This window comes from Cricetulus griseus, chromosome 2, assembly GCF_003668045.3.
Source record: "Cricetulus griseus strain 17A/GY chromosome 2, alternate assembly CriGri-PICRH-1.0, whole genome shotgun sequence".
NCBI lineage: Eukaryota > Metazoa > Chordata > Mammalia > Rodentia > Cricetidae > Cricetulus > Cricetulus griseus.
In genome coordinates this window covers 38680369-38706723 of record NC_048595.1, presented here as the reverse complement: position 1 = coordinate 38706723, position 26355 = coordinate 38680369, and the positions used below count along the sequence as shown (strand labels likewise).

Here is a 26355-nt window from a genome sequence, read left to right as displayed (position 1 = left end):
TCAGAATTCCAGAAGGGTATTCTCTGGATGGCAAGATAACCAGAATACAGTCTAAATCAAGGTTCATCCGATCTATGTGTGCATACAATATTCTGTTTTGTACCCATTGTAACTCTTTTTCTACCTCAGCAGATAATATTCTTGGACTGTTTAGGTCCTTATCACCTTTAAGTCATGTCCTTGTACACCAATAATTGTCTGTAAATGAGAAATTTCCCCTAATAATTTTTGAAGAGAATTAAGAGTTTGATACCGATCTCTCCTAATTTGTACCTTTTGAGGTCTGATTTTTTTGTAAGTCTATCTTGTAACCTAAATAGTTAATAGAATCTCCTCTTTGTATCTTTTCTGGGGCAATCTGTAATCCCCAAGGAGGCAGAACTTCCTTCACCATTTTAAACATACGTTCCAAAGTTTCCTTATTAGAATCTGATAAAAGAATGTCATCTATGTAATGATAAACAAGAGATTGTGAAAATTTCTTATGAATTATTTCCAAAGGTTGCTGTACCAAGTGTTGACACAATGTAGGACTATTTAGCATTCCTTGTGGCAAAACCCACTACTGATATCTCCTAACTGGCTGTGAATTATTAAGAGTTGGTACAGTAAATGCAAATTTTTCTCTATCATTTTCCTGTAACAGTATTGTGAAGAAACAGTCTTTTAGATCAATGACTATGATAGGTCATCCTTTAGGTATTAAGGAAGGTAAGGGCATTCCAGGTTGCAGAGAGCCCATTGGTTGAATTACCTTATTTATGGCTCTCATGTCTGTCAGAATTCTCTACTTATCTGACTTCTTTTTGATAACAAATACAGGAGAATTCCAAGGACTGGTAGATTCCTTTATATATCCAGCATCTAGCTGTTCCTGTACTAACTTTTCTAAACCCGCTAGCTTCTCAGAGGTCATAAGCCATTGTCTTACCCAAACTGGTTCATCTGTAAGCCACTTTAATGACAGGGCCTTTGGCTCCTCTGAAGGTCCATAATTTGTACCTAGTTTCTGTACAGCATGGATGGTTGGTAACCATTTTCCATAGCGTCTTACCAGATCTTTTCTACTATCTAAAGATTGTACATAATTTGTATCTGACATTGGAGGAATATTAATCTGAGTATTCCATTGCTGTAAGAGATCACGACCCCAGAGATTTATAGCTATATCTGCCATGTATGGTTTCAGTATCCCTTTCTGTCCTTCCGGTCCAATGCAGACCACTGAGTTAACACTGTCAAAATCTAGATAGAGTTCCAATTCCTAAAAATTGTACATTTGCCTCTCTAAGAGGTCATTTCTGAGGCCAAGATTTTTGGGTAATAATAGTTACATTTGCCCTAGTGTCTACTAAGCCAAAAATAACTTTATTATTAATTTTCACTTTCAACTGAGGCCTTTTGTAATTAATAGAAGCTTGCCAAAATATGCGTTTCTCATTTTGTCCATTCACATTTGATTCTTCATCACTATTCAAAGTACCATCTAGAGCAGTATCATTTTTCACAATTGGCAAAGAACTATCTATTGGTCCTGTGACAGATTGTCTCCCACTGCTACTGGGAATGACCCGACCTTTCTCTAAGTGGGGGACTTCTTGAGGCCCCCTCGGGGTTTCCCGACCTTAACGGGTTTCCTTGTATGTCCCTGGTCGACCTACATTCATTGGTCCAGTGTCTGCCCTTACCACATCTTCTACACAATCCAGAAGGCAGTGGCCTTCCGTTTGAGGCATTGTTAGAATTCGTTTGTCTACAATTTCTCTTAGTATGTCCCATTTTACTATAGTTGAAACATCTAGGTTCCTGGTGCCTTCGTGGTCTCCAGGGGAAGTCTCTTCCTACCCAGGGTTCTAGTTTATAGTAGTAGTAACCTCTAGCCTCTTGGTACCTATGTTGACCTCTGTAACGTGCTTCTCATTGCCAACCACTTACACCCTCACCTCTAGAACTTTTAATTTCCTTTTTAATTGCCTTTTTAAACCTTTGGAGATGGCTTCCCCTACCCAAGCTCCAGTATCTTCCACATTATAGTCGATGTTGGCTGCATACAAAACCCATTCTTCTAGCGGAGCTGATCTGATCTTTAAAGGCAAAAGTATTCTTTTGCATATTGGGTTTGTATTTTTATAAGCTATTGTATATATAATTGATTGTCTTGTTTCTGGATCTGCTATCTGTAATTCTACTGCCCTAGTTAACCTTTGTAAGAAGTACTGGAAGTGTTCTGTAGGTCCCTTTTCTATTCTGGTATAAGCTTCTAGGCGTTCTCCTGGCTCATGAACCTTATCCCAGGCATTTAATGCTGCTTTCCTGCATAGAGACAGTATATTGTCATCATATTTAGCCTGAACCTATGGGTCAGCATAAATACCCTGACCAAGAATCTTATCTAGGGGGGCTTCAAAACCTTCCTTTATGCCCTGATGCTCAAGGAGCTTTGCTTCTTCCCTTACTAATGCCTTCCACTGGATTTGGCATGAATTCTCAAGTACAGCTGCTACCAATTGTTCCCAATCTGTGTGTGTCACCCTGTTAAAGGTTGCCCATGAATGTAATAGCTGTTTTATGTATGGGCTATGGAGACCATATGAGAAAACTGATTCTTTAATATTCTCAAGATCCTGCAGCTGTATAGATTGTCATTCATAAGCCATCCTTCCATGAGGTTGTTTCTTAGAAGCTGGCTTTTCTACCATGGTAGCTGGGTACACTAATGGTGTATGAGTAACAAACTTAGAAGAATAGTCACGATACCTGGGTGAAGTAGGTGCCTGGGATTGGAGTGATTCTGCTTCTGAGGATCACAATGATCTTTAAGCCTAGTAATGGTATCCTTTTGAAAAGTTTCAATCTCCTTAATCATAAAAGATTCCAAGCATGTTAATGAATCTGTAAATTTTCTCTAACTGCTCATTTACATGTTTTTCTAGGTCTTTAATATGATCATCCTTAGGCAGCATCTGGATGGCATGGAAACTGCCTTCTAGGTATTGGAGTCTAGATTTGAGGTCATGATTTGCTGATTTTGAGTCCTCAGCAATCGACCGTATGGACCTATGTAATCTGTCAGCCCTGTACTGTAAATTATCTTCCAAACATTCAAATCTAGACTCAAATTTGTGATCTGCTACCTTGGATGCTTCAATAATTGATTGAATGGAATTGTCCAATTCTTCAACCCTATACTGGGTATCTTGCACCTTTGCATCTAATTTCTGGGTAACATTGCCTATCTGAGTTTTTAGCTGGCTACAGATATTCTTTAGCTCATCACAGTCTTCTGACAAGTCTGGCCTCTAAGGCCTCAGACATGGCATAAATATGCTGCATCTCATCTTGGGTAACAGACAGCTCTGTCTTTAGCGTATTGGACATAGAGCCAAGCTTACCATCCAATTTCTGTTCCATTGCTGCACAATTGTGGTCTGACATAATCTGTTCTCCAAAACCTCATTGCATAAAGCTGTTATTTCCTGTAAGTTGGTGTTGAGGTTATCCTTATCCCTATTCCTGAGTCCTCTGGCTAGTAATACTATTTGTACCAGCAAGCTAACTGCCAATTCGGTATATAGGCCAGTAATTGGCAAATTAGCATCCCCCTCAAATAGTGAATTCACGTAATAAGCAAAAATATTACCTATTTTAGCAAATGATAAATATTCTGCCATAATTTTACCTGATTTCTACTCCAGATGCAGTAACTATCTTTGACCAGTGGGTAGCACAGGTCTTCAGTTAGTCCACGGCGTTTAGCAGTGGTGGGTGGCAGCTGTGGAGAGAGGTCACAAAAGCGGCTGCGCTTATCTTAGAGAGTATACTGCCTTGTGGCTGCAACCACTGAATGAGGCTCGGCTTTAAGGCCACTGCACAGACCCTGCTGAAAGCCAAGACCTATTCCAACTTGGTTTAAGGGCTGGAGGCCTTCGGGTTCGGGTAGGCAGCAGTCTGAGCTGGTCCCGAGCACACGGTGGTAAAACCATAGGAGGTCTATGTGAGTCGCCAAGCTGGTTGCAGCTCAGTGGCAGCGGGTCGACCTGGAGCCGGGAACACCTGTGAAGAGAGGGACCTTTTCCCGGCAAGGCCGCAGGCCCAGTGGGACCCACAGCCTGTCCCAAATGGGGTGTAGGTTTCCAATATCCCACTTCTGACACCAGATATAGTGGGAAATTACCAATACGGAGCCAAGTAGAAATACAAGGGTATTTAATAGGGAAAAGCCTTACTTACAGAGCAACCTAGCCAGCCAGCGTGGCAGCAGTCTGTCCAGCAAGTACAAAAGAGAAACCAAAAGAGAAAACGCAGTCCCATACAAGTATCACTCTACATCACCCTGACCACGCCCTCGTAAGCGTGGTCAGGCACGCCTGTAGCCAGCCCCTAAGTAGGTGTGGCTACAGCTTCCCCTACAATGAAATATTTTTCCATATGAATAAATCAGCAAAAAGCTATATAATGATGTCATTGCTACCACTACCATGTGACCTTCTGTGTCTGCATAAAATGTGGGCTTCAGAACTGCCAAGGCATTGTATACCTTCCTTCATAGGGAATGTGCAGCAGTAAGGTACAAGGTACAGTGAATGGTATTTGAGGTCAGGGACTTTGAGGTCCTTGTGCCCTTGAGTTGTTTCACCTAGTGAAGACTTGGCTCCTTAATTTGCAAAGCAAATATTTGTGTAATATAAATTGTACCTCAGAGAACTGTTCAGGATGAAATAATATTTGGAAAGCCTAGTGTAATGCTTATATTTTTTTCAGTGTTCATGGTCATAAACTGATGCATAATATGTCCACATTTGGGTAAGTAACTCCAACTTGCATTCATCTTTTCTGACTTCATGTATTTTATGGTAGCACTCACTGGCTTAATGCATTCACTTACTACTTGTAAAACATTGAAATTTCTGGGACTTTGCTATCATAAATAACAGGTCAGAATATGTTAACTTGGAAGCCCAGAGTAAATTGTTGCTTTAGTTATCAGGCCAGATGGTTTGATGTGGATGCCAAATTCCTATTAGCTAGGAGTACAAGATACTAAATTTTACCTGATTTACCCCAGAATTCCTGGGTGTATGTTTATGGCATAATATCTGTAGTATGCAGACTTATTTTTCTGATCGAAGAACTGGTACACACATAGGCACTGATAAATATGCAGAAACTCAAGCAGTGAAAACCAATGGTCCCTCAAACTATGTTTTTGTTATCTGGAAAGGTATGAACACAGAATCCTTTGGTTTCATTAATTGAGTTTGGCAGGGGATTAGAGTGTAAGTCTTTTTAAAAAGCTTCTTAAGTTATTGTAACGTGCAATCTGGCTTGAGAAACACTGAGGTATGTGAAAGTTCCTGCCTCAGAGCTTCACGGGTTTTTGAGAAATCCTGTCCTCATCTCCTTTGTTGTGTGCTAGGTTCTGGAGGAATAGTTACTCCCAGGCCCATGGGTAAATATAGATTAGGAATGATTACAATATGAAGATACAATAAAATTGATTTGGTAAGAAGACAAACCATGCTGGTTGTCTCAGAGAGTGCAGGATAAGTTGTACAACAGGTAGACACACCTACCAAGTCATGTAACCTGCATTCCAGTCTTGGCTAGGTACAAAGTTAACACTTGGCTATGAACAAAGACTCATTCTACCTTTTGTGCTTGATCTTCTCTATTAAACAACTTTAATAACAACAAAAAATGGTTCACAGCCTATGTTCTATCCAGCATATGATAGATAGTACACCACAAAATGAACCAAAAAATGCTTTATAAATATATTAGTAACATTCATGTTTGATATGGGAGATTCACTGCCTTCACACCAGCATCTAAACATGAAAAAGTCCCTTCCATCTTAAACAAAGAAAAAAGTTAGATTTCTTATTACCATGTTCCTTCCAGATTCTCTGTATCCCTTCAGAGCCAGCATTCTGTATTTACTATACTTACTACTTATATGGCTTCAGTTTCCATTCATTCTTCTACCCATCACTCCTCCTCAGTCAGGTGAAGCTATGTATAATAAATAGACAATGCCATAAATGTTGTTGTTTTGCGATGATGCTGTTGGCCATTCCTTTTTTTCTATAAACACTATTTTCATAGACTCCCATGATATATCAGTCTGTGGGGGTGCCCATCTATCTCCTTGCTCATACCTTTTCAACTGCTTTGCTAGCAACTCTTATCCCTAGGTCAGATCTTGGGATTAGGGGTCTACTTCAGCCTGTTTTCTATTTTTATTATCTATAGCATCTCTGTGTGATCTTATTCCCTCTTACAACTTCAGTTTACTGTCACTGTGTAGCAGACAACCAAATCTGTACTTATTCCATTGTCTTCTCTGAAGGTCCTAATCTTTCTATATACCTTCCCGTATTATGTCCCATATTTGCCTAAAATGTGCTTACAAACAGGCCTAATATCCTCCAATTCCGAAGCAGTCTTCCTCTTTGCTCCAGCCATCTCTCCTCAGATTTCAGAGCCAAAAGCTCTTAAGTCGTCTTCTCCAGCAACTTCACTCTTAACAGCAACAGGCTATGAACATTGGTTCTTACTGACTCTAATATTCAAAGAGGACCATTTCTCTTCCATGATGTGTCTATTATTCTAGCTTAGCTCACCATTAGATCATTGAACTCTAAACTCTCTAGTAATTTCCTGTGATTCTTAATTTTTATAAAGTGTGTTACTTTTTTTTTTCTGGAGTGGAGCAAGTACATTCCATACCACATGTGAAGGCCAGAGGACAACTTTGTGGAGTCAATTCTTTTCTTCCACCTTCTGGGATCCTGATCTCTAACTCAGCTTGTCAGTTTCAGGTCAAGTATTTTTAACCACTGAGCCATCTTGCCAGTCCACATGTCCTAGAACTCTTAAAAGAGACTTTTAACTTGACCTGCAGTACCCTACATGACCTGTTATTTTTTTGCCTCTCCAGTTAATATTGCTCCACTTCTTCTCACAGTTAATTTACATGCTATACAGAACTTTATGTTCTTGGATGGTCCTGCTTTCTTCTATATCTGGCATTTCTGCTTCTCAGTAATAGTGTTGCTTCCTTCTCTCACCCCATCATAGTAAACTCCCACTTACTCTTCATAATGAAGTTTGCATCCTATTTCTTCTGGGAGTGTTCTTTAAAATTATTACTATGAATATTTCACTTTTAGTTAGCACACATAGAAACAGGATTCAATGTGTAATGTCTGAACAATAAATATCTCCCATTGAGCTCAGGAATCTGAACCCTTGGCCTCTAGTTGATGGGTGGCACTGTTTAGGGAGGCGGTGTGGCCTTTCTGGATGCCCACTAGGGGAAGGCTTCAAGAGTTCATAGCCTCACTCTACTTCCATTCCACTCTCTACCTCATATTTGTGATTGAAGATATGATCTCTCAGCTTTCTCCTACAGCAGTCTGCTGCTATTCCTTCATTGCTGTTATGGATTCTGGAAACAGAAGGCCACAATAAACTCTTTCTTAAGTAGCTTTGACCATAGTATTTTATCACAGCAAGAGAGATGTAACCAATACACACTGTAACATTTCCGCACATCATTATACTTATTCTTATTTGACACTGCACTCCTCCCTTACCCTTCTCCACCTTCTCATTCTTAATTGTGCCCCTTCTTTTCCCTAAATATTCCCCCTTCACTTTCATATCACATATTCCATTATTCTTCTTATTCTCTCAACCCTCTCTGTTTAACAACTCCTCCTCCCGCCCATAATTCCATTATATGTGTGTGTTTGTGTGTTTATGTATGTTTATGTATAGGTGAATATGTAAATTTAAAGGTATATTTCACATATTGTCTTTCTTAATCACTTATATCATTTATTATAATGTTCTAGTCACACTCATTCTCATACAACTGTACGGTTTCATTTTTCATTTAACCGTAAAATTTCATTGAGTGTATGTACTACATTTCTTTAAACATCTGTTGATAAACATCTATACTGGCTCCATACCTTAGATATTATGAGTGTTGTAGCAATAAACATAACTGTGCAAGTATCTTTTGACAAGCTGACTTGTAATTATTTGTGCACGTACCCAGGAGTAGAGTTGCATCACATGGTAGTTCTATTTTTAGGAACTTCTGTACTTATTCCCATAGTGGTTTGATCATTCTAGATCTTCACAAGCAGTGTGTGGGCTTCCTCTTTCCCCACATCCTCACCAGCATTTGTTGTGATTTGTTTTCTTAATGATAACATTCTAACTTGGTCAGATGGGTCTCAATATAGTTTTAATATACATTTATTTAAGGGATAAAAGTACTGAATGCTTTTTCAGACATTTGTCATTTATATTTCTTTTCTAGAGGACTGTTTGTCCATTTTATTAGCACCTTTACTGATTGAATGCCTTTGTTATCTAATTTTTGTAGGTGTTACCATTTTAATATACCCTATATATTAATCTGTCTAATTTGTATCTAATAAATATTTTTGTCCATTTTGTAGACTACTACTTCATTGTGATTATTGCCCTAACTATGTAGGAGCTTTTTAATTTATTGTAATATCATTTGTGTGTTCTTAGGGTTATTTCTCTTACTGTTAAAGTTCTTTTCATAAAGTCCTTGCATATATAATTGCTTTGGAGTGTTTTCTTCTAGATATTTGAGAATTTTATGTCTCACTTGAAAGCTATAAGACCATTTTAATTGTGCAGATTAGGATCTCTGAACCACCTTTCATTTTTCATGTAGACATCTTTAATTCTTGCACCATTTATTGAAGAGGTCCTCTTCCCAGTGCATATTTTTGAGACTTTTGTGAAAACTGAAGTGTCTTCTCTCTGGGTTTATTACTGAGTCATCTTTGCTATTCTGTTGTCTGAGTGTATCTGTTTGTTTTTTCCTTTTTGTTTTGTGTTTTTCTGCTCCTGTGTTGACTTTGTTATGATTCTATAGTATAGCTTGAGATGGGAACTTGGTGAAGCTCCCCGAGCTGCTATTTCTACTTAGAGACACTTCAGCTACCCATGGCTCTATTGTGCTTATGTATGGATTTTCGGATTAGTTTGTATAGTTCTGCGAATAATGTCACTGGAGTTTTGATGAATATGATGCTGAATCTGCAGATTTCTTTGGGCAATATACCTATTTGCACAGTATTAATCCTGCCAGCATTGAACATGGTCACTTTCTATCATCTAGTGTTTTCTTCAATATCTTAGCTTAGTGTATTAAAATTCTCACTGCAGAGAGGTCTTTCAATTCCTTGGTTAGGTTTATAACTAGGAATTTTTTTCAAATATATATATATATATATATATATATATATATATAATAATGGCAGTATGTTATGCATCAATAGCAGCAACAGCTTTTCCAGGTTCTGCAGTCATTTGAACAAAATTGTAGAGACATCCAGCACTCTCCATTTAAAAAAAAAAATTAAACACAAAATCCCAGAAAAACAGCACAGTTCTGTTACTCTTGTGGTACCTGGCACCATTTTTTTTAATTAGCTTCTCAATCATCATCTGGAAGGAAACCATTCTAACATCATTAAAAACAGCTCTGATAAAGCATGGTCACTACTAATTATCATAAAGCAGGCCCACATATGAGTGAGTACATATCATGTTTGTCTTTATGTGATTGGGTTACCTCGCTCAGAATGGTTTCTTTGAGTTCCATCCATTTTCCTGCAAATTTCAAGATTCCATTTTTTTTCTGCTGAGTAGTACACCATTGTGTAAATGTACACATTTTCTGTATCCATTCTTCAGTTGAGGGGCATCTAGGCTGCTTCCAGTTTCTGGCTATTACAAATAATGCTGCTATGAACATGGTTGAACAGATGTCCTTGTTATATGAATGTGCTACTTTTGGGTATATGACTAGGAGTGGAATTGCTAGATCTTGTAGTAGACTCATTCCCATATTCTTGAGGAGTCACCATACTGATTTCCAAAGTGGCTGTACAAGTTGGCACTCCCACCAGCAGTGGAGGAGTGTTCCTCTTTCTCCGCATCCTCTCCAGCATAAACTGTCATTGGTATTTTTGATTTTAGCCATTCTGACAGGAGTAAGATGGTATCTCAGAGTTGTTTTGATTTGCATTTCCCTGATGGCTAAGGATGTTGAACACTTTCTTATGTATCTTTCAGCCATTTTAGATTCCTCTATTGAGAATTATCTATTTAGTTCTGTACCCCATTTTTTAATTGGATGGTTTGGTGTTTTGGAGAATAGCTTCTTGAGTTCTTTGTATATTTTGGATATCAGCCCTCTGTCAGATGTGGAGTTAGTGAATATCTTTTCCCAGTCTGTGGGCTGTCGTTTTGTCTTGCTGACTATGTCCTTTCCCTTACAGAAGCTTCTCAGTTTCAGGAGGTCCCATTTATTAATTGTTGATCTCAGTGTCTGTGCTACTGGTGTTATGTTCAGGAAGCAGTCTCCTGTACCGATTAATTCAAGGGTATTTCCCACTTTGTCTTCTAATAGGTTCAGTGTGGCTGGGTTTATGTTGAGGTCTTTGATCCATTTTGACTTAAGATTTGTGCAGGGCAAAAGGCTTGGGTCTATCTGTAGTCTTTTACATGTTTGCATCCAGTTATGCCAGCACCATTTGTTGAAGATGTTCTCTTCGTTCCAGTGTATATATTTGGATTGTTTGTCAAAAATCAGGTGTTCATAGGTGTGTGGGTTAATTTCAGGGTTTTCAACTCTATTCCATTGGTCTACATGTCTATTTTTGTGCCAGTACCAAGCTGTTTTCAGGACTATAGCTCTGTAATAGAGCTTAAAGTTAGGGATGGTGATGCCTCCAGAAGTTCCTCTATTGTACAGGATTGTTTTGGCTATCCTGGGTCTTTTGTTTTTCCATATAAAGTTGAGAATTGTTCTTTCAAGATCAGTGAAGAAATGTGTTGAGATTTTGATGGGGATTGCATTAAATCTGTAGATTGCTTTGGGCAAGATTACCATTTTTACTGTGTTGATCCTGCCTATCCAAGTGCATGGGAGATCTTTCCATTTTCTGGTATCTTTAATTTCTTTCTTTAGAGACTCAAAATTCTTTCGGTACAGGTCTTTCACTTTTTTGGTTAGTGTTACTCCAAGGTATTTTATGTTGTTTGTGGCAATTGTAAAGGGTGATGCTTCTCTGATTTCTTTCTCCACCAATGTGTCATCTGTATATAGTAGAGCTACAGATTTTTTTGAGTTAATCTTATATCCTGCCACTTTGCTGAAGGTGTTTATCAGCTGTAGGAGTTCCCTGGTAGAGTTTTTTTGGGTCACTTATGTAGACTATCATATCATCTGTAAATAGTGAGAGTTTGACTTCTTCCTTTCTGATTTGAATTCCCTTAATCTCCTTTTGTTGTCTTATTGCTCTAGCTAGAACTTCAAGGACAATATTGAAGAGGTATGGAGAGAGTGGACAGCCTTGTCTTGTACCTGATTTTAGAGGAATTGCATTGAGTTTCTCTCCATTTAATTTGATGTTGGCTGTTGGCTTGCTGTATATTGCTCTCATTATGTTGAGGTATGTTCCTGTTATCCCTGATTTCTCCAGGACTTTTATCATGAAGGGATGTTGGATTTTGTCAATGGCTTTTTTGGCATCTAGTGAGATGATCATGTGTTTTTTTTTCCTCAGTCTGTTTATATGGTGGATTAAATTGATGGATTTTCATATGTTGAAACATCCTTGCATCCCTGGGATGAAGCCTACTTGATCGGGATGGTTGATTTCTCTGATGTGTTCTTAGATTTGATTTACCAATATTTTATTGAGAATTTTTGCATATATGTTCATGAGGGATATTGGTTTGTAGTTCTCTTTCTTAGTTGTGTCTTTGTGTGGCTTGGGTATCAAGGTTATTGTGGCCTCATAAAAAGAGTTTGGTAATGATCCTTCTGCTTCTATTGTGTGGAATACTTTGAGGAGAATTGGTATTAGCTGTACTTTGAATTTCTGGTAGAATTCTGCACTGAAGTCATCTGGCCCTGGGCTTTTTTTGGTTGGGAGACTTCTAATGACTGCTTCAATTTTATTAGAGGTTATAGGTCTATTTAAGTTGCTTATCTGTTCTTGATTTAATTTTGGAAAATGAAATCTGTCCAGAAAATTGTCCATTTCCTTTAGATTTTCAAATTTTGAGGAATATAGGTTTTCAAAGTATGACCTGATGATTCTCTGGATTTCCTCTGTGTCTGTTGTTATGACCCCCTTTTCATTCCTGATTTTATTAATTTGCATGTTCACTCTTTGTTGTTTGGTAAGTTTGGATAAAGGTTTGTCTATCTTGTTGATTTTCTCGAAGAACCAACTTTTTGTTATATTGATTCTTTGTATTGTTCTCCTAGTTTCCATTTTATTGATTTCAGCCCTCAATTTGATTATTTCCTGGCATCTGCTCCTCCGGGGTGTATTGGCTTCTTTGTTTTCTAAAGCTTTCAGTTGTGCTGTTAATTCTCTAGTGTAATTATTCTCCTGTTTCTTCATGTGGCCATTTAGCTCTATGAACTTTCCTCTTAACACTGCTTTCAGAGTATCCCATAGGTTTGGATATGTTGTGTCCACATTCTCATTGAATTCTAGGAAATATTTAATTTCTTTTTTTATTTCTTCCTGTACCCATGAATTGTGCAATTGGGTGTTACTTAATTTCCATGAGTTTGTAGGTTTCCTGTAGTTCTTGTTGTTGTTGAATTCTAATTTTAAAGCATGGTGGTCTGATAAGACACACGGGGGTTATTTCAATTTTTTTGTACTTGTTGAGGTTTGCTATGTTGCCAAGTATGTGGTCGATTTTAGAGAAGGTTCCATGTGGTGCTGAGAGGAAGGTAAATTGTTTTGTATTTGGGTGGAATGTTCTATAGATATCTGTTAAGTCCAATTGTGTCATAATTTCTATTAGTTCTTTTGTTTCTTTGTTAAGTTTCTGTCTGGTGTTCCTGTCCAGTGGTGAGAGCGGGGTGTTGAAATCTCCCACTATAAGTTTGTGCGGTTTTATGTGTGATTTGAGTTTTAGTAAAGTTTCTTTTACAAACGTGGATGCCTTTGTATTTGGGGCATAAATGTTCAGAATTGGAACTTCATCCTGATGGATTTCTCCTGTGATGAGTAGGAAATGACCTTCTTCATCTCTTTTGGCTGATTTTAGTTTAAAGTCCAATTTATTGGATATTAGGATTGCTACCCCCACTTGTTTCTTGGGTCCATTTGATCGGAAGATCTTTCCCCAACCTTTAATTCTTAGGTACCAACTGTCTTTGAGGTTGAGGTGAGTTTCTTGTATGCAGCAGAAGGAAGGATTCTGTCTTCATATCCATTCTTCTAATCTGTGTCTTTTTATAGGGGAGTTAAGACCATTAATGTTGATGGATATTAGTGACCATTGATTATTGTTCATTCTTGTTTGTTTTTGATTTGGTGATGGTGGCAAATTTATGTGTGGGATTCTATCCCTTTTTTCTTTTGACTGTTGGTAAGTTGGGATTATCTATTGCCTATGTTTTTCTGGTTGTGGTTAACTTCCCTGGGTTGCAGTTTACCTTCCAGTACTTTTGTAGGGCTGGATTGGTGAATTTGTATTGTTTGAATCTGGTTTTGTCATGGAATATCTTGTTTTCTCCATCTATAATGATTGAAAGCTTTGCTGGGTATAGTAGTCTGGGCTGGCATCTATGGTCTCTTAGTATAGGTAGAATATCGATCCAGGACCTTCTGACTTTCAGAGTTTCCAAGGAAAAGTCAGGTGTGATTCTAATAGGTTTGCCTTTATAGGTTACTTGACTTTTTTCCTTTGCTGCTCTTAATATTTTCTCTTTGTTGTGTATGCTTGGTGTTTTGATTATTATGTGGTGAGGTGACCCTTTTTTTGGTTCAGTCTATTTGGTGTTCTGTAGGCTTCTTGTATTTTCATTGGCATGTCTTTCTTTACGTTGGGAAAGTTTTCTTCTATGATTTTGTTGAATATGTTTTCTGCGCCTTTGAGTTGGATTTCTTCACCTTCTTCTATACCTATTATTCTTAGGTTTGGTCTTTTCACAGTATCCCATATTTCCTGGATATTTTGTGTTAGGGATTTGTTGGATTTAAGATTTTCTTTGGTTGATGAAGCTATTTCTACTAGTGTGTCTTCAACTCCTGAGATTCTCTCTTCCATCTCTTGTATTATGTTGTTTATGCTTACATCTGTAGTTCCTGATCATTTACCCAGCTTTTCTATTTCCAGCATTCCTTCAGATTGTGCTTTCTTTATTGTCTCTGTTTCAGTTTTTAGGTCTTGAACTGTTTCTTGTATTTTTTTTTTGTTTTTGTTTTTGTCTTCAATTTCTTTAAGGGATTTTCTCATGTCCTCTTTGAGGTTCTCTATTATTTTCCTGAAGATGTTTTTAAGGTCATTCTCTTCTGGTTCATCTGCATTGTAATGTTGAGGTCTTACTAGTGTATGGTTCCTATTCTCCGGTGGTGTCATATTGGGTTTTCTGTTGTTGGATGTGCTTTTACCTTGTCTTCTTCTCATCCTTTCTTCTGGGGGGTGTAGCAAGTGTTTCTTGTTCTCCTGGTGGGTGTGGGACCATGGTTCCCTTCTGGTAGATGCAAACAGATCCAATACTCTGGTGTCGGTCCTCTTCTCATGGATGGAGGTGTCCCTGTTACCCAGGTGTCGGCAGTGTTCAGGCGTGCCGGGTCCCACCGGGCTGACAGTTGGAGGCAGAGCTGTCACCAGGCCTCCGGGTGTCGGATCCCACTGCCGAATTTCATATGGCAGGCAGGTCGCTTGCATCAGATGACTCTGAGCAGCGATGACAAGCAGGAGCCAGAAACAGCTCCTGGCCTACCTGTGCAGGCGGATGGAGGCCGGCCTGCCTCTGGATGTTCAGTATTCGGAACCCGCCACCTCCGAACTGGGTCTGGCATGTTGGTCCCTTGCGTCAGATCAACTAGGGATTTTTTTAAACTATTTTTTCTGATTTCTTACTTGGCAAGTACATTATTGCTATATAGAAAAACAACTTATTTTTTGTTTATTTTGTTCTGCTACTTGGCTGACAGTGTTTATGAGCCCGAAGAGTTTCTGGGGCAACCTTTACTCTCTTTTCAGTATAAGGTCATATTCTCAGAAATAATGATAACTTGAGTTCATTTTCCTATGCATATTTTATTCTTTCTTTTGTCCTATTGATTCAGCTATGGCTTTGCACACTATGTTGAATAATAGCAGAGAAAGCAGTCATCCTTGTCTCATTCCTTATTTTAGAGGAAATGCTTTCAGTTCCCGCATTTAGTAAAATGTTGGCTATATGTTTTATAGTATATAGCCTTTATATACTATATGTATACTAGTGAAGTATGTTCCTTACTGTGGATGTTTGAACATTAACCTCCCTCCATAACCTTACACATTTGAATGTTTGAGCCCCAATTGATAGTGCCATTTGGGGAGATTTAGATGGCTCATCCTTGCTAGAGAAATTATATTGCTAGTGGCAAGCTTTGAGATTGTGAGTGCTTCAACACTTCCCGTCTCTGCTTCATTCTTGCATTTGAAGATGTGGATCTTAGCTTCCTGATCTGGCCACCACACCTCCTGTATGCTGCCATATTTTCCTGCCATGATAAAATCGTATCTCTCTGGAACCATCATCCCAAATAAATTCTTCCTTCTATAAGTTACTTTTGGTCATGGAGTTTTATCATAGCAGCTAAAAGGTAACTAGTAACTTCTATTTCTAGTTTCTCAGGGTCCTTATCTTAAAGTTATACTGCACTTGGTCAAGGGTTTTTTTTCTGTATCTATTAAGCTCATCATGTGCTTTCGGTCTTTAAGTTTGTTTATTGATTTGGTCATCCTGTATCACTGAAATGAAAGCACTCTGGTACATTTTGTCTTAAATTTACTTTGAAAGAAATTTATTGAAATTCTCTATAGGGCCCTTTGACTAATTCATTTGATCTCACTTTGCTGCCAAACATACTTGACTAGTAGATCACTTTGCCTATTCTTTTCATAATCTAGTCTGCCTGTTTATCCACCTCCACTACCAAACAAGATAAGAAGAACCAAACTATGTCTTTCTGTTCTTACTGAAGTAATAGTGGTGCAAATGTTATAGGAGTAACCAACCACTTTCTTATTGAATTACAGGCCTACTTCAGAAGATGGGATTCATGCCTGGTACCATTAGCTGGGCCATGACTCATGGATGCTAGTTCATAGGCCCTACAGAGGAACCTAATAATAGTATACTAAACAGTAATCAGCTGCCCTATACATTTTGTTTTGGTTTTTCGAGACAGGGTTTCTCTGTGTAGCTTTGGAGCTTATCCGGGCACTCACTCTGTAGACTAGCCTGGCCTTGAACTCACAGAGATCCGCCTGCCTCTGCCTCCTGAGTGCTGGGATTAAAGGCATGTGCCACCAATGCTTTCAAATATTTTTTTGGTTTATATTCTTATAATTATACACATGTAGACTTTTAATCATCATTACTATAGACATGTATGTCTGAACCCTATTAAAAACACATCTTTTAACAATAGATGACAATAAAGGGACCCATAACTACTCAATATGCAGAGAGTAAGAGACTGTGGAGTGCTGAGCTTAAAATGAAACATCTATATCGTCCCCAATCCCCAGGTTCAGGGATCTTATTGGAAGAGAGGGAAGAAAGATAGTAAGAATGAGAGGATGAAAACATATGTAGTGAAACAGTCTTTGCCATGCATTGTAGGACACATGAACCCATAACTAGAACTTCGTGTCACCCAAAATCGCAGCATGGATGAGGGAGGGGGTAATAAAGTCCTATTGAACTGAAGAGCTATTGACAACTGATGGATGCTGGGGAAAGGAGGTTCAGTATTCTTCATGGATGTGTCCTTTATGAGGTTACCTATGCTCCAATAGATACCATAGCCACGCACATGTGGGTGGTACTGAATGGTCTCAATGAGGTTTTTTAAAGAGTACATGAGGTTGGGAAGCAAAAATCAGTGGTGAGGATATAGAAGGAATTGTAGAGCGAATGAAGGATGGATTTGATCAAGAAACATTCATATTCATGTACAAAATTCTCAAGCAGTGTTTTAAAGGCATTGGAGAAGATCATAGAGCTAACAAGTAAGGTTTCAAAAGTAGTATCTGATAATAGCACAGGTATTCACAAATGTTCATTGAGTGAAAAGGAGAGGAGAGATTGCTTTCATCTAACAAAATTAGCAAAGTCATTTCAAAGAATATGTCGTTCAATCCACCCCTTAATAACAATATTATGATATCAACTAATTCATATGCTTATAATGTGCTAAGTACCTTATCTATCATATCCTGATGTTTCTTTCAATAACCTGAAAGTCAAAAGTGGCAATATGGCTCGGTTGGTAAGGTACTTGCTGTGAAAGTGGTTTACCTGCATTTGATTCCTAAGCACTGACAAAAAAAAAAATCATGAACTGATGCACCTGTAATCCTAATGCTGGGCAGTGAGGAGACAAGGCAGTCCATGGAGCTTGCTAGCTAGTCAGTATGGCTGAATCAGCAAGTTCCAGGTTTACTGACAGTCCTTGTCTTATAAAACGAATACATAAAGTGGAAAATAATTGAAAACCAACATTGACCTCTGGCCTCCACTAACGTAACCACAACTGTGCACATGCGCTCACACAGACACCCAAATGAACACACACACACACACACACACACACACACACACACACACACACACACACACAAACACACACACACACATCAAATATAAATATATACAACCTTAGAGGTGATCTTTGTGATCTCTATTTTACAGACAAGGAAACAGGAAGCAGCAGGGTAACAATTTTAGGCGAGTCTACCTATATCTGTTGAAGGAACTGGAACTCGTAATAGATAGGAGCTATGCTCTGCTCTTCTTTTTAACAACCTTTTTTCACTTATTTATTCTGGGCAGGGAGTAGTGTGCATGCCATGGCATGTGGATGGCAGTCATAGGATAATGTTTGGCAATCAGTTCTTTCCTTCCACCATGTAAGTCCTGGGCATCAAACTAGGGTCATTATGTCTACAGGCACCTTAACTACCAAGCCATTATGCTGGCCCCTTATTATCCTTTTAATCCTGTGCATAGCACAATGTTTATCACTGATTAGAAAATCATCAGCAGTTATCAAATAAAACAAGTGGAAGGGTAAATTTTTAAGATGTTTAAACTCAGAATGAATGAGATTGGTGAGGCTAGTTTCAGGCTCTGTTCATTATAGTGGTGGATCTCATTAAGCTGATGTTTAAAAAGAAAGTTCTGTCCAGAAGCATTCTGAGGATAGTGCTTAATATTAGCCAACAGAGCCAAAAGCTAACTGTACTGACTTGGGCTTATGTTCTGTGCAGCAGTTCTGTCTGCTGGAAATGAACAAAAGGAATTGTAAGGCTTGGAATGTCTTCACTGATGTGGTATAGACTAACTTTGCAAAGTGGTGAAGATTGGAAGGGCTATGAACCCACAACAGAAGAGAACTGCCACATAAACACATCAATTTGGTAAAACTACCTCCATGAAGAACACCAAGTAAGACTCCCTCCATTTCTCTCCTGAATGTCTTTACCTCAGGGATGCCTCACATTGACACTAAGTGGCCAGGGTGCCCAGTGGCTGTGTGGACTGACAGAAGAAAAGCATGTCAGAACTGTCCTTTTCTTTCACCTGCTACCCCATGACTTGTTTGTGAAATTCCTAAATTTGGTTATGAGACGACTGTTTTGACAGTCTGCCGTAATGAATGTCTTCTTAAGCTCTGGGAGGTCTGCATATTTTTCTGCATCTGGGTGATGTAGAAACTTTCTTCTTTTAAGGACTTAGGGAATGTCTCAAAATGTCTTTTAAAGCATCCCTCCTTCTGCAAGTGTTCAGTGAAAACACTAGAAAATCAACTTTCTTTCCTTTGAGCCTTAGCTAAAGAGATAATCTTGGCCAATAGTAAAGCCCAGTCAAGTTCATTGTTCTTATACATTATGAGTCAGTTGTATCCACTTCAAATAGAAACAGTGGTATTTACTGCACTCCCGTAGTCTACTTTATATAGTCAGTGTTGCCCTTCAAGCAGCTTCTCTATGAAATCTAGAAACCTAAAGACCTCTTATAAAATGTCACAAAGTTCTTATTTATCATGCCACATATTGAGATCAAATTAAGAAATGTCATTATGGAAATTTCTATAAGTTGGGCTTGCTTCCTTTGTCCCATTCTGGGAACTAAAGTCTTACAGCAATAACTAGACACATTCCATAAAGTCTAAAGCTCTATCACAATATTGGATGAGTCTCAAAGTCAGGATTTGAAGAAAAGATGTCTTCATGAGGACGTGTGTGCCACATGGAATGACAGCTATATTCAGGAGGCTTTGCATAGAAGGCATTCAGTAGAGCTCTAGCATTCGTTATCAGTTTCTCCTTAGTAACAGCTTGGTGGAAATCAGTGGCTGTGTGTAGCTGAGTGGTAAACACTCTTCACAGTCTTTTTTCTGATCTCTATGAGTATTTCCAGTTCCCTCTCAGACACTGACTGTCTCTGTCTCAGGGAAGGTGATTAAGGAGCTAGCATACACTAGAGAAAAATAAAAACAGCTTTGGGCCTTTGTTTTCTTGGCTTGCTCCAGTCTGTCTCTGATGACAAGGCTTCCATAGTGGTACTCTGAGGAAGCTTTGCCTTCCTCTAGTCTGCTCTTGCAGATGCCCCCTGCTAGAGAATCACTTCATCAGTAGGAATGTTTTTCCCTCGGTATGTTTCTGAGGTCAGTGTTTCTCCATCTCTAACATTAGCATGCTCTACCCAGTGGCTTCAGATCCTACCACAACCATGTGCATGGAAACAGGAAATGTTGGCTTTTGATCCTTTCCTAGTGGAGAGCAAATCTCTCATTGGATCCCAAAATGAAAAATGACAGAGCTATGACAGCATGACATGTCCTGTGTTCTGCTAACTATGCTGGAACTACCATTATGGCATACAATCTAAACTCACAATTTCCACATAGTCCAGACATCCCAGTTATCATCCAAAACAATTCACTTTGCTTTGTTCATACTCAAATAAGCAATGCACTTCTATTTACCTGTCTAAAACAAGTATAAAGAAGTAAAGGTAAAGAAGTTGGCAAGCCCTTCAAACGTTAAGCACTACTGGTACTGTAACTATGGAAAAGACTGACATTTAAAAGGTAATCAAAGAACAGACATAATGATGAGAGTGTTGCCAGAATACATGCAGAGTGCTGCTAAACAGTAAAACAAGGTTAATATATGATCAGCATTGACCAATAGCACGTAAGGAAAGACATGATACAACTTAGGAATACCATGTTCAAATTACATCAAACTAATAAGAAACACATGGAATCAACTAAATTGTCTGGAACCTGTATGTACCTGCAAAGACTAAAGCTCTGAGCTACTACCCTGGAGTAGTGGACCTGGCTTTAATTCCCAGGCTTCCCTTTTCTGGTTGTAGACTGGGAAATTTACTTTACTTTTCTGAGTTTGGATTTTCCCAGTGCACTATACAAATGGGGAAAAACACTTCATATTCACAGGGCAATGTGAGAATCAAATGAGGAAACACAGAGGCTCTAGCTCAGTGCTTGGCACGTGGCTGCTACTCAGTGTACCAAAATATTCTCACTCCCATAAACCCCTAGACACTTTGGAATAAAGACATTCTTGTACCTAAAAATGCCATTGCAAGAAAGCCATAAGCTCCCTTATAGGGAATTTATTTTATTTTCAGAGAGATCACAACTTTCCTGTAAAATTAGAAACTTGGCATTAGGCAGCATGAAGAAGAGGAGAAGGGAATTCAACTGTATTGCTTGAATGTAATGCTTTCTCCAGACCTCTGTAAAAGGCAACTTTCCTCACCACTTTGGAAACTTGATCTTGCAGAGGTTTGCCAGACCAAGAATTGGGGTGACCCTGTGAGAACTGACCTGCTGTGAAGTGACTGGAATTTGTCATAGTCTCATGGTGTCATCTTGGGCCTGGTAGAAGGAATCACAAATTGGCTGAGAACTGCTTTCCTACAAGATAAAAGCTGAGCTGCTGCTTTCCCAGAATGGGTGAGGGTGGTCATAAGAAGAGTGGTTGTAGGAGAGAATGGTATATAAACCTTGGAGGCAGGAAAGGAAGAGCTTGGAGGTGTCACAAAAATGTCTGAAAGTCAACTTTATTCCCCAGCTCTGATCTGAGCTCATGTTCATATTCCACAGCTCTAAAGCAGACCAGAGGTGTCCTTTTCTGTGATCACAGAGACTTGTCTTCTTCCATTGACTGGTGCAAAGTAAACTCACTTATTTATAGCTTGTGTGATTCCTTTATGAATTTAAAAAGATCTCACATTGTATTAAGCTGCCTAATAACACAAGTGAATTAATCCAAGTCATTTGACTTCTTTGTTTTGTGACAAGAAATAAGCAAAGTGGATGTATTTTTACCTCTCTTACCTTCCTCACCAGTCTGCTCTAGCTCCTCACACCCCATCTGCTCATAATGTCATCACCTCCCTCTGTTTCTCACATCTGTGCTTCTGAATGTGTTGTTCCATTTGTTTTTCCAACCTGTGGGCCCATCTTGGCACCAAGGTCTGCCTTCTCCATTCCCACCCCTTACCCACTGTTGCATAATTATTTCTTCCAGAGAACTGTTTGTTCCTTCTTTAAATCTTACTGCTCCCATTCTTATAATTCAGCCTAGTTACCCATGTTTACTGAAGATGGGAATGTTATCTTTTACCTTACTGAATCCATCTCCAGTAAGACCTCCCTGGACTCCCAATGTAAACAGTTATTGGCTCAAAACACCTTACCCAGGGGTAGGCTCAAAATTGCCTACCCAAGGCTCTTAACACTACTTTAAGGACTATCTATCTTACGTTTTTTATGTATTCTCTATAGATCCCATTAAAAGTAAACTCTTGAGGACAGAGGGATTTGGCAATTTTTTTATCATTTTGTCACTGATACCTGCAAGAATGTCTAACACAAAGTCACTGGTCAATCAGTATTTTTTAAGTAAATCAAAACTACTAGGTGTTGTCAGATAGTGAAAATTGAATGGTATCTTAGTTACTTTTTGATTGCTGTGACAAAGCATCATGACCAAGACAGCATAAAAAAGAAAGAGTTGAACTTTGGGGCTTACAGTTCAAGAGGCTTGGGTCTGTGTATCATCATGGGAAGGATAATGGCAGCAGGCAGGCAGGCATAGTGCTGGAGCAATAGCTGAGAACTTACGTCTCAATCCTAAAACACCACAAGCATGACACATACACACACTCACACAATACACACACACACACACACACACACACACACACACACAGAGAGAGAGAGAGAGAGAGAGAGAGAGAGAGAGAGAGAGAGGGAGGAGGAAGGGAGAGAGAGAGGTAGGGATGGATGGAGGAGGAGGGAGAGAGAGAGGAGAGAGAGAGAGAGAGAGAGAGAGAGAGGAGGGGAGGGAGGAAGGGAGAGAGAGAGGTAGGGAGGGATGGATGGAGGGAGGGAGGGAGAGAGAGAGGAGAGAGAGAGAGAGAGAGAGAGAGAGAGAGAGAGAGAACTGGTAATGGTATGAGCCTTTGAAACCTCAATGCCCATTCCCAGTTATACCTCCTCCAACAAGACCAAATCTCCTAATCCTTCCCAAACAGTTCCACCAACTGGGGACCAAGTAATCAAACATGAGAGCCTATAGGGGCCATTCTGATTCAGACCACCACAATGGTTGCTATTGTGAAACTGCCATCCCTGAGTTGGGCTAATATTTGGAATAATATATATCTGACCCAAGAGTGCATTTTCCATTAGTAAAACAAGGAGATTAGGTGACCCTAAAATTTACAAAGACATTGGAGTTAGTAATTGTACAAACTATCTTTCCATGTCTTAGATTACCTATCAGGTAATGAACTCACAGCCACTGTGATTTTATATGAAAGACCTGCATAAGATCAGTCAATATTATAGAATAGTATGTGGAGGGTTTAAGAGCCCCTACCTCTAACTTAGGAGATATGGACTTCTGGGGAAGTGAGGGTGGGTAAATTTTCTTTAAGAATGCAGCTTCTGGGAGTTGGTGGCACACACCTTTAATCCCTGCACTCGGGAGGCAGAGGCAGGTGGATCTCTGTGAGTTCGAGGCCAGCCTGGTCTCCAGAGCGAGTGCCATGACAGGTTCCAAAGCTACACAGAGAAACCCTGTCTCGAAAAAAAAAAAGCATGAAGCTTCTGGTAGGTTGATCACACTCCTCGCAGGTAGCCCCATACTCAGAAATATATGGACAATACAAATTGAAATCAATGGATTATAAAAGAAATAAAGAAAAGTGAGAGCATGAGGTTGAGGGATAGGAAGGTGGAGGTATATCTTGGAGAACTTGAAGAGGGGAATTGAGAATAAATAACATCAAAATGCATTGTATGAAGTTCTCCAAGATAATTTTTATGTTATCAAGATGAAAAACTTTGTTTGAAGTTCTCATATAAATGATAGCTGTTATTTCTCTTGGATCCAGAAACTATCCATGTAAGATACATTAATTGCATGTCTTGCATTTTTTCTATAGGTGTATTTTTAACTCTGGATTAAAAAGTATTTATTGTCAATAATTTGTACATTATTTTTGTTGGCTATTTTTAGAGAAAATGCAGCATAGTAAATTTGTCACCAAATATTGTGGCCATATTTCTGTCCGTCACTTTGTGTCATAAGTGGTAACTATGAAACAGAGGTCTGAGAGCATGGAGTGGGTTTCTTACAGACATCTGCCTTCTCTCTTCTCTCACTGTGAATAGTTGATGGGATAAAAGATTCTAAAGGTTGTGGAGCTTTAAAAAGACAGTGTTCCAGTAAATGAGTAACTCACAATTTATAATTCTCCTTCATAAAGATTCCTTGTTAGTTACCTAGACTCATGATTGCCTATTCTCTTCTGCATCAAGCCCTCTGGGTAGATTGAAGGGTCTAATTAAATTAAGCCATTGGATTGTAATTATAATTTTGAAATTGAAAATCCTCTTGGGAGTGTGATCACATTTATTACTGGAAAGAGTCATGTGCCTGACAAATGTAGGCCAGATACAGTTCTCTCCCCTATGACAGCAGGGAGAAGCACAAACCCAGGAAGGCTACAGGATCTGGGTATTGGGTTAGTGCTAGTTGCTGTACTAAAGCTTTTCTATCTTTGTAATTCTACATTTCTTCTTCGGGAAATCATACCCAGTCCTGAGTCTTTGTGGATAATAACTATTAGTACTGTTGATCCTTACCACACACTGAAGTATATTGACTTACTCAATTCTCACAATTACCCAATGAGGTAGGTAGGGTTTTTTTTTATTATATTCATGCTTTCCACACAAGGTAACAGAAACAAACAGACAAATGAACAAACAAAAGGTCAAATGTATTTGTCTATGTTTATACAAGGAACCCATTGACTTATTATGTGAGTACTGGAAGAAAGCCCCAAACTTTACTCCTTTCATCAAACTGCTTCCCTGAGGTTTGGATCATCTGTCTTAGAAACCTCCTCTCCCAAAATATTCAAGAGAATATTTGTCATTCATGCTCCATGCCACTTGCATGGTTTCAAGGTAAAACTCAACTTTCAGCAGTGATGGAAACCATGGTCACGCACATGTCACACACAACAGTCACTTCTTTTTTTAGAGAAGTTCATCAGCCAAGAAATAATTGAGACAATTTTATCAATGTTGCATGTTTTCTTTCAAATGTTTAGCTACTTAACATCCATAATTACCCCCTTCATGTTCCTGTCACTCACTTCTTCTAAACTTGGAAGCTTGAAATTATAAAGGAAAAATCACTTTAGACAACTTTACAGATGAGGAAACTAAGAATCAGGGAATGGAAGCAACTTGCATAGTGTCAGGTCTGGAGCTCCTGAGGTCGGCAACTATATCTCATCTGTCTTCATCTCTCCATTGCTAAGCACAAATTATATACTTGAGACTATGTGTAAAGAGAAGAATAACTATACAGTAGGATAGGCATGAAAAGCTGATGTCCAAAACATGCCTGTAGAGGGGAACAGCTAGTGAACAAAACTACTACCCCAGTGACACACTAGAGCCACCATGTTGTGTCTGAAACCTATGTGTGTCCCAAGGAGCTGTATAATGGATGAGTAGAGCACAGGGACTGGAGAGTTTGTCAGTCAGCAAGTGAATAACTCAAAGATGACAAAAGGCTGAAAGAGCATTTGAGATACACAAAATCCAGCCTTGGACAATGGATGATGTTTCTGGAAGTAAATTTAAGGCAGTGTGTCAGCTTATACACAGGAAAAGAAAGTGAAAACATTCAAAGAAGCTACCACCAATTCAGTATATCTGACTAAGCCAAGATATTGGAATAGAAGGCTAGATGACTACAGAAGAAAAGCCAAGACATTGAAGACCTCATGAGTGCCATATATTGGGACTCATGGGAAGGAATGTATTTTTTGAGACAGGGTTTCTCTGTGTAACATCTCTGACTGCCCTGGAACTCACTCTATAGACCAGGCTGGCCTCAAACTCACAGAGATCCATCGTTCTCTGCCTCCCAAGTGCTGGTATTAAAGGCATATGCCACCACCACCAGGCTTGCTTGTTTTCTTATTAAGGGCTTAGTATCTCTAATTTGTGAATCCAAAAATCTAAAACTTTCTAAAATCTGAACATTTTAACATTTTTATCTATAAAATAATTTTTACAAAATATATTTTGATCATACTTTCTCCTCCCCCTACTCCTTGCAGCTCATCCTCACCTGTGTATCTAACTAACTTCATCTTTGATATCTCTCTCTTTCTCTCAGGCAAAAATCAAAACAAACACAAAACCAATAAGCAAAAACAAAAAAGAAAAAGCACACAAAAACTTAGAGTCCATTTTGTGTTGGCCAACCACTCCTAGGCATGAGGCCTACCCTGGAACATGGTTGATATACTTAGTGTCACTCCATTGTAGAAAGCTTATTTCCTCTTTCTCGGAAGGTGACAATTGCAAATAGTTTGTTGGTTAGGGGTGGGACTTGTGTCCTCTTCCCTTCATCCATGTTGGGATTTTGTCAGGCTTGAACTTGTGCAGGTCTTACATGCTACAGTCTTACAGTCTCTGTGAGTTTATATGTGGACCTGATGTGTCTGGAAGACACTGTTCCGTGGAGTCATCCACCAGCTCTGGCTCTTCCAATCTTTCCACCTCTTCTTCTTCCACTTAGGTCCATGAGACTTGAGGGGAGTGGTTTCATAAAGACATACTCCTTAAGTCTGGGGGCTCCAAAGTTTCTCACAAAATCTGCAACCTTTAAAACACCTAACAC

At 39.0% G+C, this 26355-nt stretch overlaps 1 protein-coding gene across 1 annotated transcript in view; it reads left to right on the top strand.

Annotated features, from left to right (window-relative positions):
• Positions 1-26355, top strand: part of Agbl4 (ATP/GTP binding protein like 4) — a 1036629-nt gene that overhangs the window by 660999 nt on the left and 349275 nt on the right. The gene's annotated exons all lie outside the window — the stretch shown is intronic.